The following is a 14,869-nucleotide window of genomic DNA, read 5'->3' as shown; positions in this document are numbered from 1 at the left end:
TCTCTGACTGGCTTAATGCACTTAGCATTATGTTCTCCAGGTCCATCTGTACTGTTGCAAAATATAACATTTTCTTTTTCTTTATTTTTCACATTCAAGTAATATTCCATTGTGTAAATGTACCACAGTTGTTTTATCCACTCATCTACTGATGGACACTTGGGCTGCTTCCATATCTTGGCAATTGTAACTAACGCTGCAATGAACATAGGGGTGCTTATATTCTTTCCAACTAGTGTTTTCGGTTCCTTCGGATATATTCCCAGAAGTGGGATTGCTGAGTCAAAAGGCAGATCCATTTTTACTTTTTTGAGGTATCTCCATACTGCTTTCCACATTGGCTACACCAGTCTACATTCCCCCAACAATGTAAAAGGGTTCCCCTTTCTCCACATCCTCACCAGCACTTGTTGTTTGTTGATTTACTGACGGTGGCCATTCTGACAGCTGTGAGATGGTACCTCATTGTGGTTTTAATTTGCATTTCTCTGATGATTAGTGATGGTGAGCATCTTTTCATATGTCTATAGGCCATCTGTATGTCTTCTTTGGAGAAGTGTCTATTCAGGTCCTTTGCCCATCTTTTAATTGGGTTGTTGGTGTTGAGTTCCATGAATTCTTTATACCAGTGTGGTGATTGCTGAGGGGAGGGGAGCTTATGTGGGTTAAATGTAATAGAAAAATAATACAATAAAATACCTGAAGCTTTTTTAGAAAAGAGTTTCCTAAAGGGGTAATTCTAGCAATAAGGATAAATTTAGGTTTCTCATTGTTAGAAATGCCTTGGAGGCATTTTTGGCCCCATGAATTCCACCATATGGCTATTGGCCTACTATGCCTAAGCCCTGTGTTAAGCCTAGTAATTCAGTATTGGCTGAGATGGCAGTCTTCCCACTTTTTAAAATAATGGTGCTCAAATAAAGCACACTCTGATTTTGGCATTCATTTAAAAATGTCGTACTGAATAGTAAATGAACCATCTGAAACACAGAAGGTTTGTGTGTTTTTTTTAAAATCCCAGCTCTTATCAATAAATGTCTTGCAGAGTCTAAAAAAGCAGCTATCCAAACCCAAATCAATAATTCCAAATAACCACAAATTTTTTTCAAATCACCATAGTTAAATACTCTGAGCCTGTATAATACTTAAGGCACTTTTAATTTATTTTCATTCAAAAGCATTCTAATGCTCCTTGCCACTTTTTCCAGCTAAGGAAAGTTTTCCCAGCCACTTTTCTTAGTCCCACCAAAACAAGGCCCAACATCAGGGAGCCTCTGAGATCTAAACTGATTCCACTCTAGCAAATGTGTGGATGACTGAGCTCTTAATGAGTCAGGCAAAGGTCTTCCTTATAACTGACACACAGAAGTATTTGTTCATGGATTCCTAGCTCCTGCCAAGTTCTCTTGTTAAGCTATTCATATGTATAATAAAAGTAAGTTTCACATAAAAGTAGCCAGAGTGCTGGAAATGAAAAAAAAAAAGGCGAAAGAAACCCCACCTCTCTAAATTCCCTTCAGATCTCAACCCTGGAGCTCCTGACTTAAGAAACACTAGTGCCCTCTTTTGGTCAGAAAAAGATAAACACCATCTATTTAGTTACAGAGCAGGCAACAGAATAATCAAATATTTTTATGACATCCTCTCAAATACTAACCTCATTTATATCAATAGTGCTAGTAAATATGACTTTTATAAAATGCACTACTTCTGTATGAAACAGTACCAATACTATTAGCTACAAGTTCCAGACACACGCATGAGTTATATATTTTCAGAAATGGCAAAAATGTATTTCAGCATTGCCAGTTTGTCCAAATGCAAGATATTAAAAACAGATGTTTACATTAAAATGTTCATGTCACTTTCTATGTGCTCTAAAGGAGAAAAATGTGTGAGAAAGAATATTATAAGGTATGAAAATGTGCTTGAAAAATATTTTTTTGGTACAAGGTTATTTTTTCCATGCACAGTACAATCCCAAACCAATAGTCATGTAATCGCTAAGTTTCAGTGTCAAGGAGAGACTGTTTATATAATATGTAACTACAGTTAGGGATTGGGAGAGGAAGACACACTGGGTGATAGGGACCATAATGCTGAGTGGTAGGGAATAAGCACACAAAAACTGACCAATCCATCAATTACTCTTTCAGTATGTCTCTTACTTGAACCAGTACTGTTTCAGTCTCAAAATACCATATTTATTGTTTAAGCACTTTTAATTGTATTATTTATACTGAGTTGACATAATGACTTCAAAATTATAATTTTATATGTCATCAATCTGGAAATTCATAGGTCCTATTCCCCCTAATAAAAACAATAACAAAACATTAAAACAAGTATAGGGGGTTCCTGAAATTTATAAAAATAAGATGGACTTTCCAGGCATCTGAGACATTGAAATATGACATGGCCGTGAGATTCCTGAGATTTCTTGTTGACTCCCAAATATCCCAGAGAGGGTACTCAGAAGCCTCCAACCTAGAAACACCAGCAATCAGGCACAAACCAAAATAGTTCCAGGAAAAGCCTCTTTATTTCTCCCAGCCAAAGGATCAGAAAAAGGATAGCTTAAGAAATGTGTTGGCCAATGGAATTCTATGCTGCAGAAAGGAAGAAGGAGCTCCTACCCTTTGGAATGGCATGGATGGAACTGGAAAGCATTATGCTGAGTGAAATAAGCCAGGTGATGAAAGACAAGTACCATATGATCTCACCTTGAACAGAAACCTAAACAACAAAACAAACAAGCAAGCAAAATATAACCAAAGACATCGAACTAGAGAACTGCCAGGCTGACGGGCCAGAGGGGAGAGGGGAGGGAATTTCAGGGGAAAAGGGGAAGAAGGGTTTACAGGGACAAGTATAAAGGACACGTGGACAAGAACTAAGGGGAGTGGAAATGGAAGGGAGGTGGGGAGCACTGAGGAGTGGGCTGGCATGGGAGTAAAAGACAGAAAACTACTTGAACAATTAAATAAATTAAAAAATAAAAATTTAAAGGAAAAAAAGAAAGAAATGTGTTGGCAGTACTCAAAGTACTTCATCCAAAGAGGACACAAAGAAAAATATCAGACACAACAATTTGGTGAGAGCTAGAAGGAGGGGAGGGAGCTTGGTAAAAGGGGGAAATGGGGACATCTGTAATGGTGTCAGCAATAAGAAAAAAATTAAAGGAAAAGAACAAAAAGGTATCAAACTAAAAGAACAGATAGGAACAAGGGAAAACAAACAGTAGAGATAGAGAGCAACCAGAAAACAGGTCAAGTGACTGTAGTAAGTCTTCATATGTCAGTAATCACCAGGAATTTAAAGGGAGGGAACTCACCAATCACAAGGCACACAGTAGTGAGATGGAATAAAGACCCAACTATAGGAGACCCATCTCAGCTGTGAAGAAAAACATTGGTTCAAAGTGAAGGTATGGAAGATGAAACTCCAAGAAAATGGCACCCAGAGAAAACTAAGAGGTAGCTTTTCTTAAATCAGACCAAAAAAGGCAACCAGAGACAAAAATGTACATTTAATAATGATAAAGGGAACAATTTGTTGAGAACACATAACATTTGTTGATATATGTGCTTCAAACATGGGAGAACACCAAAATGTATAAAACACTCACAGACCTAAAGGGAGAAATTGACAAAAGTACTATTACAGTAGGGGGCTTAAATACCCCATTTACAGCATTTGACAGATGAATATCCTGGCGGTAGGTTCATAAGAAATTTTTGGCCATAAATGACACATTGCAGCAAATTGACTTAATTGGTATTTCTAGAACTTTCTATCTCAAATGCCAGAACACATATTCTCAAGTGTGTGTGAAACATTTTTGAGGGCAGACCATGTCTTGGGACACAAAACTAGTCTCAACAAATGTTTAAAAATGCAAATCATAACAAGCATATTGTCTGGCCACAATGGCATGAAACTGGAAATCTAAACCAAGTAATACATCACAGAAAAATGAAATTAGTGGCCAATATCTGATGAACAGATTAAAATTTTTAAACAAAACCACTGGCAACAGAATACAGCAATACATTAATAATATACACCATAATCAAGTGAGATTAATTTCAGGGATGCAATGGCTCAACAACCATAAATCAATTAAGATGGTATACCACCTCAACAAAATAAATGACAATTATATGGCCTCGATAGTAGCAAGAAAATCATTTGATATAGGATATCCATTTATGATAAAATAATAAAATCGGTATAGAAGTAGTATACCACAACATAATGCCATATATGACAAGTCCTAAGCTAACACCATACTCAACAGTAAAAAACTGAAAGCATTTCCTTTAAGATGGCAAACAGCACCAGGATGCTAACTTTTGCTACTGTTCTATGACATAGTACTGGACTGATAGAGCAAGCAGGTGAGGAAAATAAGTAAAAGGTATTTAAACTGGGAAGGAAGAATTAAAACTTACTACTTGCCAATGTCAATTTTTTTGGTAAAGATAACCCTAAAGACTCAAACAAAAACCTGTTAGAAACAATAAACAAGTAGAATTATATAGCATAAAATCAATATACAAAAATATGTCAAATTTCTATGTATTGACAACAAAATATCAGAAAAATAAAGAAAACAATACCATTTATACTAGCAACAAGAATAATTTAAAAGTGAAATAATAAAGGAGGTGAAGTACCTGTACACTGAAAACAACAAGGCAATTATGAAAGAAATTGAAGACAAAAGGAAATAGATATTCTGTGTTCATGGAATGGAAGAATTAAAATGTCCATATTACCTAAAGCAATCTGAGCCAATGCAATTCCTATCAATATATCTATGGCATTTTTCATGGAAATAGAACCAAAAGTACTAGCATTTGTATTGAACTGGAAAAGACACTAAATAGCCAAAGCAGTCCTGAACAAAATGTACAAAGCTGGCAATATTATATGTCTCTAATTCAAACTATATTACAAAGCCACAGGAAACAAGACAGTATGATATTGTCAGAAAAAATGCACAGAGCAACAGAATGAAATCAAGAGCACAGATATAAACCTACCCATATATGGGAAAGTAATTTTTGACAAAAGAGACAAGAATATGTAATAGAGAAAAGAAAGTCTCTTCCACAGATGGCACTGAAAAGAAACTAGAGAACCACATGCAAAAGAATAAAACTACACCACTGTCTTGTACCATATGCAACAGTTGGCTCAAATGGATTAAATACTTGAATTTAAGAACTGAAACAATAAAATACATAGAAGAAAACATAGGCACTAAACTCAATGCCCACTGGTGCTTTTGTGAACTTGACCACAAAAGGAAAAAAAATGAATGACACAACATGAATCTAAAAAAATTCTGCAAAGTAAAGAAAATGTAAAAAACAAAAAGGCAACCAACAATGTAAAGGAGATATTTTCAAACAATGGTTCTGATTAAAATCTAATCTCCAAGATATATAAATAATTCATATAACTCGAACAAAAAAAAAAGAATCCCATTAAAAAATGTGCAGAGATGCCCTGGCTGGTGTGGCTTAGTGGATTGAACACCAGCCTGCAAACCAAAGGGTTGCTTCAATCCCCCCTTGGAGTGCATGCCTTGGTTGTAGGCTAGGTCCACCGTAGGGGGCCCATTAGAGGCAGCAACAAATTGATGTTTCCCTCTTTCTCCTTTCCCCTCGGTATAAATATAAAAATCAATTTAAAAATATTTTTTAAAATGGGCAGAGAACATGGATATACAGGTATATATAATACACCATTTTACAACACATCATCTGTACATTGTATTGTATGTTCACCACGCCAAGTCTCCTTCCATCATCATTTATCCTCCCTTAATCCAGATTTTTTAAAAAAATTGCCTGATTGACCACCCCCACATTCAATCTTCTCCCCACATTTTCTTTGTCCATGGGTCCTTCATACATGTTCCTTGACGACCCTTTTCCTTCTCAAAAAATACAAAGAAACAAAATTCAACAGCACATTAAAAAGATTATAGAACATGATCAAGCAGGAGTAATACCTACATCAAACTAAAACTTCTGTGCAGCAACAGAAACAAGCATGTAAAGGCATCCTACAGAATAGAAGAGAAATATTTGCCAACTATCATCCTGAAAAGGGGTTAATATCACAAATACAAAGGAACATTCTGGAACTCAAAAAATTTTTAAATAAAGCCAATTTAAAAATGAGAAAACTGCTCAAAAAGACATTTTTTCCAAACAAGACATACAAATGCACCCCAAGAAATATAAAAAAGGTGCCCAACATCACTAATCTTCAAGGAAATGCCAATGAAAATCACAATAAGATATCATCTCATGCCTTTTTGGATGAATATTATTTTAAAAAAGTGTTGTAGAGGATGTGGAGAAATTGGAACCATTCTACATTGTTGGCTATATATCCAATAAATATGAAATCAGATCATAAAAAGATATCTACAACCCTATGCTCACTGAAGCACTATTCACAATAGCCAAGACATGGAAACAACCCAAATGTTCATCAATAGATGAATGGATAAAGAAAGTATGGTATACAAAAATCATGAAATATTATTCAAACTTAAAAAAGAAGGTAATCCTGCCATTTGACATGACATGGATGGATGAGAGAATATTATGTTAAATGAAATAGTCCAGTTACACAAGAATGGATTCTGTGTCATTCTCCTTGTATGAGGTATCTAAAACAGTTGAATCTATAGAGAGAATAGAATGGTCATTGTCAAGAGTGGAGTGGGGGTGAGTAAGGAAAAAATAAGAGTTTTTTAAAATGGGTATAAAGTTTCTGTTATGTAAAATGAGTAAGTTTTAAAGGTTTTCTGTACAACATAGTATCTAGAGCTAATAATATGGAATTGTGAGCACTACAATATGTTGAGGATGGATCGCATGTTAAGTACTTTTACCAAAAATAACAAAAAAGGAAAACCACATAAACACTAGGAAATTCTTGGAGGTGATAAATATGCTTAATACTTTGGTTATGGTGATGTATCATATGTGCATGTATATATCCAAATTCATCAAGATATAAAACAAATGTGTGTAATTTTTATAAATTGTACTTCAATAAAGTTAAAAACAAGTGGAAAAAAAAATTGCCTGATTGTGATTGTATAAAATGCAATAGATTTTTGTATATTGTTTGTATTCTGAAAGTTTACAAAATTTATTATAATAGATTTTGGAGATTTTTAGAATTTTCTATGTATAATAGTATGCCATCTGCAATTTTAGATTTTCCTTTGTAATTTTCTTTGTAAGGTACAGAGTTAGGTTGTATTTGCAGATTAGTTGGTATCACAGATGACGGTGATACCAAAACCCTATACTGCCTTGTGCACACCACTCTACCCCATCCTAAATCCATTAGGTTGGCTCCACAACCCCAGATCTGAGGACAGCCACTCTCATCTTAATGAAAATTAAACCAGTGTAAACTCGAAGCTCCTATTTCTACTTTATTATTTTAATATTACTTTATCTTCAGATCCATGATTCAGATTAATTTGCCTAGGTGATAGGAGGTCAGGAGAGACCCTCAACTTTGAAAGTGTTGGTCCTTTGCAGTCTAGAATTAGGATCTATGGTTAAGTCTTCTAATACTACATGGAATAAAAGTAAGGAGAGTAGGCATCCTTGTCTTATTCCATTCTTACAAGAAGCTTTTTGCCTTTTACCATTGAGTATTTTGTAAGCTGTGAGATTCTCATTTATGGCCTTTGTTATGGGGAGGTACGTTTCTCAATACTCCCTTTGCTTAGGATTCTTTTCAATCATAAATTAATGTTGAATTGTGTCAAATGCTTTTTCTACATCTACTGAGATAATCATACTATTTTAATCCTTAGTTTAATTAATGTAGCATGCCATATTGATAGATTAGCAGATTCTAGACCGTCCTTGTAACCCTGATGTAAATCCCATCTGATCATGGCATATGAGGCTTTCATTGATTGTCAGATTCCATTGGTACTATTTTGTTGACAACTCTTTCCAGCTTTGCTTATCAAGAATAGTGGCCTGTAATTTTCTTTTTTTGTGTCATCCTTTCTTGGTCTTGTTATCAAACTTTCTCTGGCCCTGTATGATGATACTGGAGGTGGTTCCTCTTCTATTTTTTTAAAGAGTTTGAGAAATATTGGTATTAATTCTTTTTTAAATGTTCGGTAAATTTATTTATTTTTAAATATTTTATTTATCTTTAGAGGGGAAGGGAAGGAGAGAGGAAGAGAATCATCAATGTATGGTTGCTTCTCATGCATCCCTTGCTGGAAACTGGCCCCTGCCGGGAACTGGCCTGCAACCCAGGCATGTGCCCTGGCTGGGAATCGAACCGCGATCGTCTGGTTCACAGGCCCGCACTCAATCCACTGAGCTACACCCGCCAGGGCAAATGTTCGGTAAATTTAAACAGCGAAGCCAAATATGGTCCTGGAATTTTGCTTGTGGAGAGGTTTTAGATTGTTGATATAATCTTCTTACTAATAATTTATTTGATTTTTTTCTATTTTTGATTCAGTATTAGTAAGAGGGATATTTTAGGAATTCATTTTTTCTAGGTTGTCCAATTTTTGCATATAATTTTTAAGTAGTCTCTTATGATTATTTATATTTCTGTGACACCAGTTTTAAAATACCTTTCATTCCTTATTTTGAGTCCTCTGTCATTTTTTATTAATAAGTATGGCTAAAGGCTTATATTTTGATCTTTTAAAAAAATCAGCCCTTAGTTTAATTCATCTTTTCTGTCATGTGTTCATTCTCTGTATCATTTATTTCTTCTCTAATCTTATTATTTCCTTTGGTTTTCTTTCTTTTTGTTAACTTTGGTTTTTCCTTTTTTCCCTAGCTCATTAATGTGTACATTTAGGTTTTTTGTTTGAGATTTTGACCAGTACCTGATGTGTAGGCATTTGCACTATGAACACCCTTTTTAGAACTGCTTTTGCTGCATCTACTAACTTTCCATATGCTGTATTTTTATGTTTATTTGTCTCAAGGTATTCTTTGATTTCTTCCTTGATCTCATCATTTACCCTGTTGGTACTGAGTAGCATGTTGTTGTACCTTAAAATATTTGTGAATTTTTCAGTTCTATTCTTGTAACTGATTTCTAGTTTCATACAAATGTGGTTGGAAAAGATAGTTGATATAGTAGCATTCTGCTTAAAGATAATGAGTTGCTTTGTAGTGTTATTGTATAAAATCTAACCTGGGCCCTGGCTGGTGTGGCTCAGTGGATTGAGTGCAGGCCTGCAAACAAAAGAGTTGCTGGTTTGATTCCCAGTCAGGGCACATGCCCCAGTTGCAGGCCAGGTCCCCAGTAGGGGGCACATGAGAGGCAACCACACATTGATGTTTCTCTTCTACTCTTTCTCCCTCTCTTCCCCTCTCTAAAAGTAAATAACTAAAATCTGTTAAAAAGATCTATCCTGGGGAATTTTCCATGTACCTTTGTAAAAAATGTGTATTGTTTATTTTGGATGAAATGCTCTGCATTTATGTGTTAAGTTTGTCCAGTTTAATGTTGTTTAAGGCTCATATTTTAAAATTGATTTTCTGTATGAATAATCTATACATTAATGAAATGAAAGTATTAACATTCCTACTACTATTGCATGGCTTCTTATTTCTTCCTTTAGATCTATTGTTATTTTATTTATATATTTAAGTGCTTCAATTCTGGGTACATAAATATTTACAAATGTGACATCCTCGTGTTTAACTGACTCTTTTATCATTATGTTATGCCATTTTTGTATTTTTTTAAAGATTTTATTTATTTATTATTACAGAAAGGGAAAGAAAGAGAAAGAGAGGGAGGGAAACATCACTGTGTGGTGGCCTCTCCCATGCCCCATGCTGGGGACCTCGTCTGCAACCCAGGTATGTGCCCTGACTGGGAATCGAACACGCAATCCTTTGGTTCACAGTCCGGTGCTCAATCAAATAAGCCACACCAGTGAGGGCCCATTTTTGTATTTTTCACAGTCTTTGTTTTAAAGTGTATTTGTCTGATATAAAAATAGCTACCCAACCCTTTCTTTGGTTTCTATTTGCATGGAATACCTTTTTTGCCCATCTATCCACTTTCAGTCTGTATGTGTGTTCTTATATCTGAAGTGAGTATCTTGTAGGTAGCATATAGGTGGTCTATTTTTTAAACCATTCATTGACTTTATATGTTAATAGAATTTATTCTGTTGATATTTAATGTAATTATCAATAGATAAGCATTTAATAACACTGCTATGAACATTGGGGTACAAAGGTTCTTTAGAATTGGTGTTTCAGGATTTGAGGGGTATAATCCCAGCACTGGAATTGCCAGGTCAAAAGGCAGTTCCATTTTTAGTTTTCTGAGGAAGCTCCATACTATTTTCCAAACTGGCTGTACCAGTCTGCATTCCCACCAAAAGTGTACTAGGATTCCCTTTTCTCCACATTCTGGCCATCCTGGGCAGCACTTGTTGTTTGTTCATTTATTGACAGCAGCCATTCTGACTGGTATAAGGTGATATCTCATCATGGTTTTTATTTGCATTTCTCTGATGATTAGTGATGCTGAGCATCTTTTCACGTGTCTATTGGCCTTCTGTATGTTCTCTTTGGAGAAGTGTCTATTTGGGTCACTTGCCCATTTTTTAATTGGGATGTTTGGGGGGTTTTTTGGTGTTGAGTTTTGTAAGTTCTTTATAAATTTTGGGTATCAATCTCTTATCATATGCATCAACAAATATGTTCTCCCATTTTGTGGGCCGTCTTTTTATTTTGTTGATGGTTTCCTTTGCTGTGCAAAAACTTTTTAGTTTGGTGTAGTCCCATTTATTTATTTTTTTCTTTTGTTTCCCTTACTTGGGAAGATACAGCTGATAAAATAGTGCTATGAGCAATATCTGAGATTTTGTTGCCTATGTTTTCTTCTAGAATTTTATGGTTTCGAGTCTAACATTTAAGTCTTTAATCCATTTTGAATTTATTCTCGTGTGTGGTATAAGAAGGTGGTCTAGTTTCATTTTTCTGCATGTACCTTTCCAATTTTCCCAATACCATGTATTGAATAAGCTGTCTTTATCCCATTGTATGTGTTTGCTTCCTCTGTTGAATATTAATTGACTATGAAGGTGAAGGTTTATCTCTGGGCTCTATATTCATTTCCATGGATCTGTGTGTGTGTTTTTATGCCAGTACCATGCCATTTTTATTATAATGGCATTATAGTACAGTTAGATATTCGGTAGTGTGATTCCTTCAACTTTGTTTCTCTTTGTCAGGATCGGTTATGCTATGCAAGGCCTTTTGTAGTTCCACGTAAATATTTGCAATATTTATTCTAGTTCTGTGAAATACAAAATTGGAATCTAGATGGAAATTACCTTGAATCTATAGGTTGCTTTGGGTAGTATGGACATTTTAATGATGTTAATAATTCCTATGCATGAACATAATATGTGTTCCCACTTATTTTTCTTCTTCAATTTCTTTCTTCAGTGTCATAATTTTCTGAGTATAGGTCTTTAATTCCTAGGCATTTTATTTTTTTTGAAGCAGTTGTGAATAGGACTGTTTTTTTTTTAATTTCCCTTTCTGTTCATTATTGGCATATAAAAATACAACTAATTTCTGGACATTAATTTTGTATTCTGCTACTTGGCTGAATTCATTTGCCAATTCTAGTAGTTTCTTGGTGGAATTCTTGGGGTTGTCTGTGCACAGTACCATGCCATCTGCAAATAAAGACAGTTTTACTTTTTCCTTTCCAATTTGGATGCCTTTTATTTCTTCTTGTCTGATTGCTGTGGCTAGGACTTCAAGTACTATGTTGAATAAGAGATGAAAGCAGACATCCTAGTCTGGTTCTGATCTTAAAGGGAACACTTGTACTTTTTGTCCATTGAATATGATGCTGGCAGAGGGTTTGTCATATATGGTATTTTATTATGTTGAGGTATAAAGTTCTTCCTTTATTGCCACATTGCTGAGAGTTCTTATGATAAATGTGTGCTCTATCTTATGAAATGCTTTTTCTTTGTCTGTTGATAAGATCATGTGTTTTTTATCCTTAATATTTATGTGGTATGTCACAATTATTGGTTTGCAGATACTGTATCATCCTAGTATTCTCAGAAAAAAATTCCCTTTTAGCCCTGGCTGGCGTGGCTCAGTGGATTGAGCGCGGGCCTGTGAACTACACAATCATGGTTTGATTCCCGGTCGGGGCGCATGCCTGGGTTGCAGGCCAGTTCCCGGTTCCCGGCAGGGGACCCACGAGAGGCAACCATACATTGGTATTTCTCTCCCTCTCTCCTTCCCTTCCCCTCTAAAGATAAATAAATTAAATTTAAAAATTCCCTTTTAATCACAGTGTATATTTTTTGATGCATTGTTGTATTTGGTTTGCTTATATTTTTGTTTTGATGATTTTAGCATCTATGTTCATCAGGTATATTGGCCTATGATTTTCTGTGTTTGTAGTGTCTTTGTCTGGTTTTAGAATTAGGATAATGTTGGCCTCATAAAACAAGTTTGGGAGCCTTTTCTCTTGTTGAATTTTTTGAAAAAGTGTGAGAAGAAAAGATGTTCTTCTCAGAATATTTGGTAAAAATCACCTGTGAAGCCATTGATCCAGAGCTTTTGTTTGTTGGGAGTTTTTTGATTACTGCTTCAATTTCACTAGGTGTAATCTGTCACTTCAGATTCTTTTTTTGTAAGATTTTATTTATTTATCTTTAGAGGGTAAGGGAAGGCAAGAGGGAGAGAAATATCAATGTATGGTTGCCTCTTGTATGTCCCCTACTGGGACCTGGCCTGCATGCAACCCGGGCATGTGCCCTGACTGGGAATCGAACTGCGATCCTTTGGTTCGCAGGCCCGCACTCAATCCACTGAGCTACACCAGCCAGGGCACACTTCAGATTCTCTGATTCTTCCTGCTTTAGTTTTGGAAGATTGTATGTTTCTAGGAATTTATCCGTTTTATCCATGTTGTCCCATTTGTTGGCATATAGTTGTTCATAATATTTTGTACAACTGTTTGGATTTCTTTGGTGTCAGTTGTTATTTCTCCTCTTTCATTTCTGATTTTATTTATTTTGATCCTCCCTTTTTTCTTGATGACTCTAGTTATAGGTGTGTTGTGTATGCTCTTTATATATTTTAGAAATTAACCCCTTGTCAGATATGTCATTGGCAAATATGTTTTCCCATTTGGTGGTTTCTTTTTTTATTTTGTTAACAGTTTCTTTTGCTGTTCAAAATCTGGTAAGTACTTCTAAAGACCATGTTTAGCTATTGTTTTTTTCCCTTCTTAACCCACTATATCATTGTTGTTTCCCACTTCACCATCATCATAATTAATTCTAATTTGTTTCCATTCCCATCACTGCATTCACTAAATTCATCAATGAGTCTTTGTCAAACCAAATAATGAGTTATCTTTATGTTTTTCTGCATTTGGGTCTGTTAGTCAAGCACTAACTGTTGAAAATGTCTTTTATTTTGTGACATTACATGCTCCAGCATCTCCAATTATTTCTGAAAACTCCTTCTGAACCTCTTTCAAAGGCAAGACTTACAAAATACTATACATTAAATAACATTGTTTCTCAAAACGACCCAAAATTCAAAGCAGCTCCCAGTGGCCAAAGATGGAACACAAAACAAATAGCAATACTGTTGGACTTTAACCAATGAATATAGTAAATACATTCATGTCTAAAGTGTAAATAAGTGATTAAATAGAGTAAATCTTTCTTACAAAAAATTCTGAATTATAAATATAAAATTGATGAATTCCAAAAAATTCCATTAATGCACCATAATAATTGTTACTGTAGCCAAGATTCATTGATGGGTGTAACAACATGAAGAAAAACTTTAAGAAGAAACAGGATATTTTTATAACCTCACAGTAACTTGCTCGAAATATTTACTAATTACTAGAAGGGTTTGACACTTGTCTGAAAACTATTTGAATCTCCTCCATCTAGGAGGTGAAAATTAATTCACTTCTTCTTGAGTGCAGGAAGAACTTAGTTAACTTGCTTCCAAAGAATAAAATATATGAAGGGGAAATAGTAATTTTACAGTGGGGAGACCAGACAAACATCATCACTTTAATAACAATCACTATTGACGTCAACAGTTATAAGTCAAGTTAATATCATATAATTCATGATACTACATTATGATTTCTATAACCCAAATATAGTCATGAGAAAACAATAAACAAAGGGTAACTAAGGAACATTCTGTAAAGTCATTTTCAAAATGGTCAAGGTTGTGATAAAGGAAAGACAGAAACTATCCCAGATTAAAGGAGACTAAGTAGATATAAAAATGAAATCAATGTGGGAAATATCTAATATTATATCCGTAAAACAGAAAAAAAGACAATTAAAAAAGTAAAATTCAAATCAAGTTTGTAGTTGTGTTACTAGTAATGAACCAGTGTTCATTTTTAGTTTTGATAAATGTATCACAGTTACATAAAATGTAAAAAAAAAAAAAAGAAAACCCAAATGAACAAAGAGATTATTCTCCAATGTTGCCTCTCTGAACTATAGCTCTCACCATTCTTTATGTTCTCCTTGGCCAATGTCTTTCAATATAATGATTTCAAATACCATTTATATGCTGATGAATCCTAAAATCTCTTATTTTCACTCTAAAACTTTTGTCTGGGTTTTAAATTTAATAAATGACTTATGTAGATAAAGAAATGAATAAAGGAATGAGTAATTTCATATGCTTGCTTAACTGAGATGTTTTTAAAGAAAACTAAGAGAAGCAACACTTTATAATAAAACAGTCAGGATTTGGAGCAAGTTCTTAAGGTTTTGCATTTCATATTA

This window comes from Sturnira hondurensis, unplaced genomic scaffold (assembly GCF_014824575.4).
Source record: "Sturnira hondurensis isolate 20B ecotype Veracruz unplaced genomic scaffold, ASM1482457v3 Scaffold0006301, whole genome shotgun sequence".
Lineage (NCBI taxonomy): Eukaryota > Metazoa > Chordata > Mammalia > Chiroptera > Phyllostomidae > Sturnira > Sturnira hondurensis.
Note: the sequence above shows the minus strand (reverse complement) of the source record.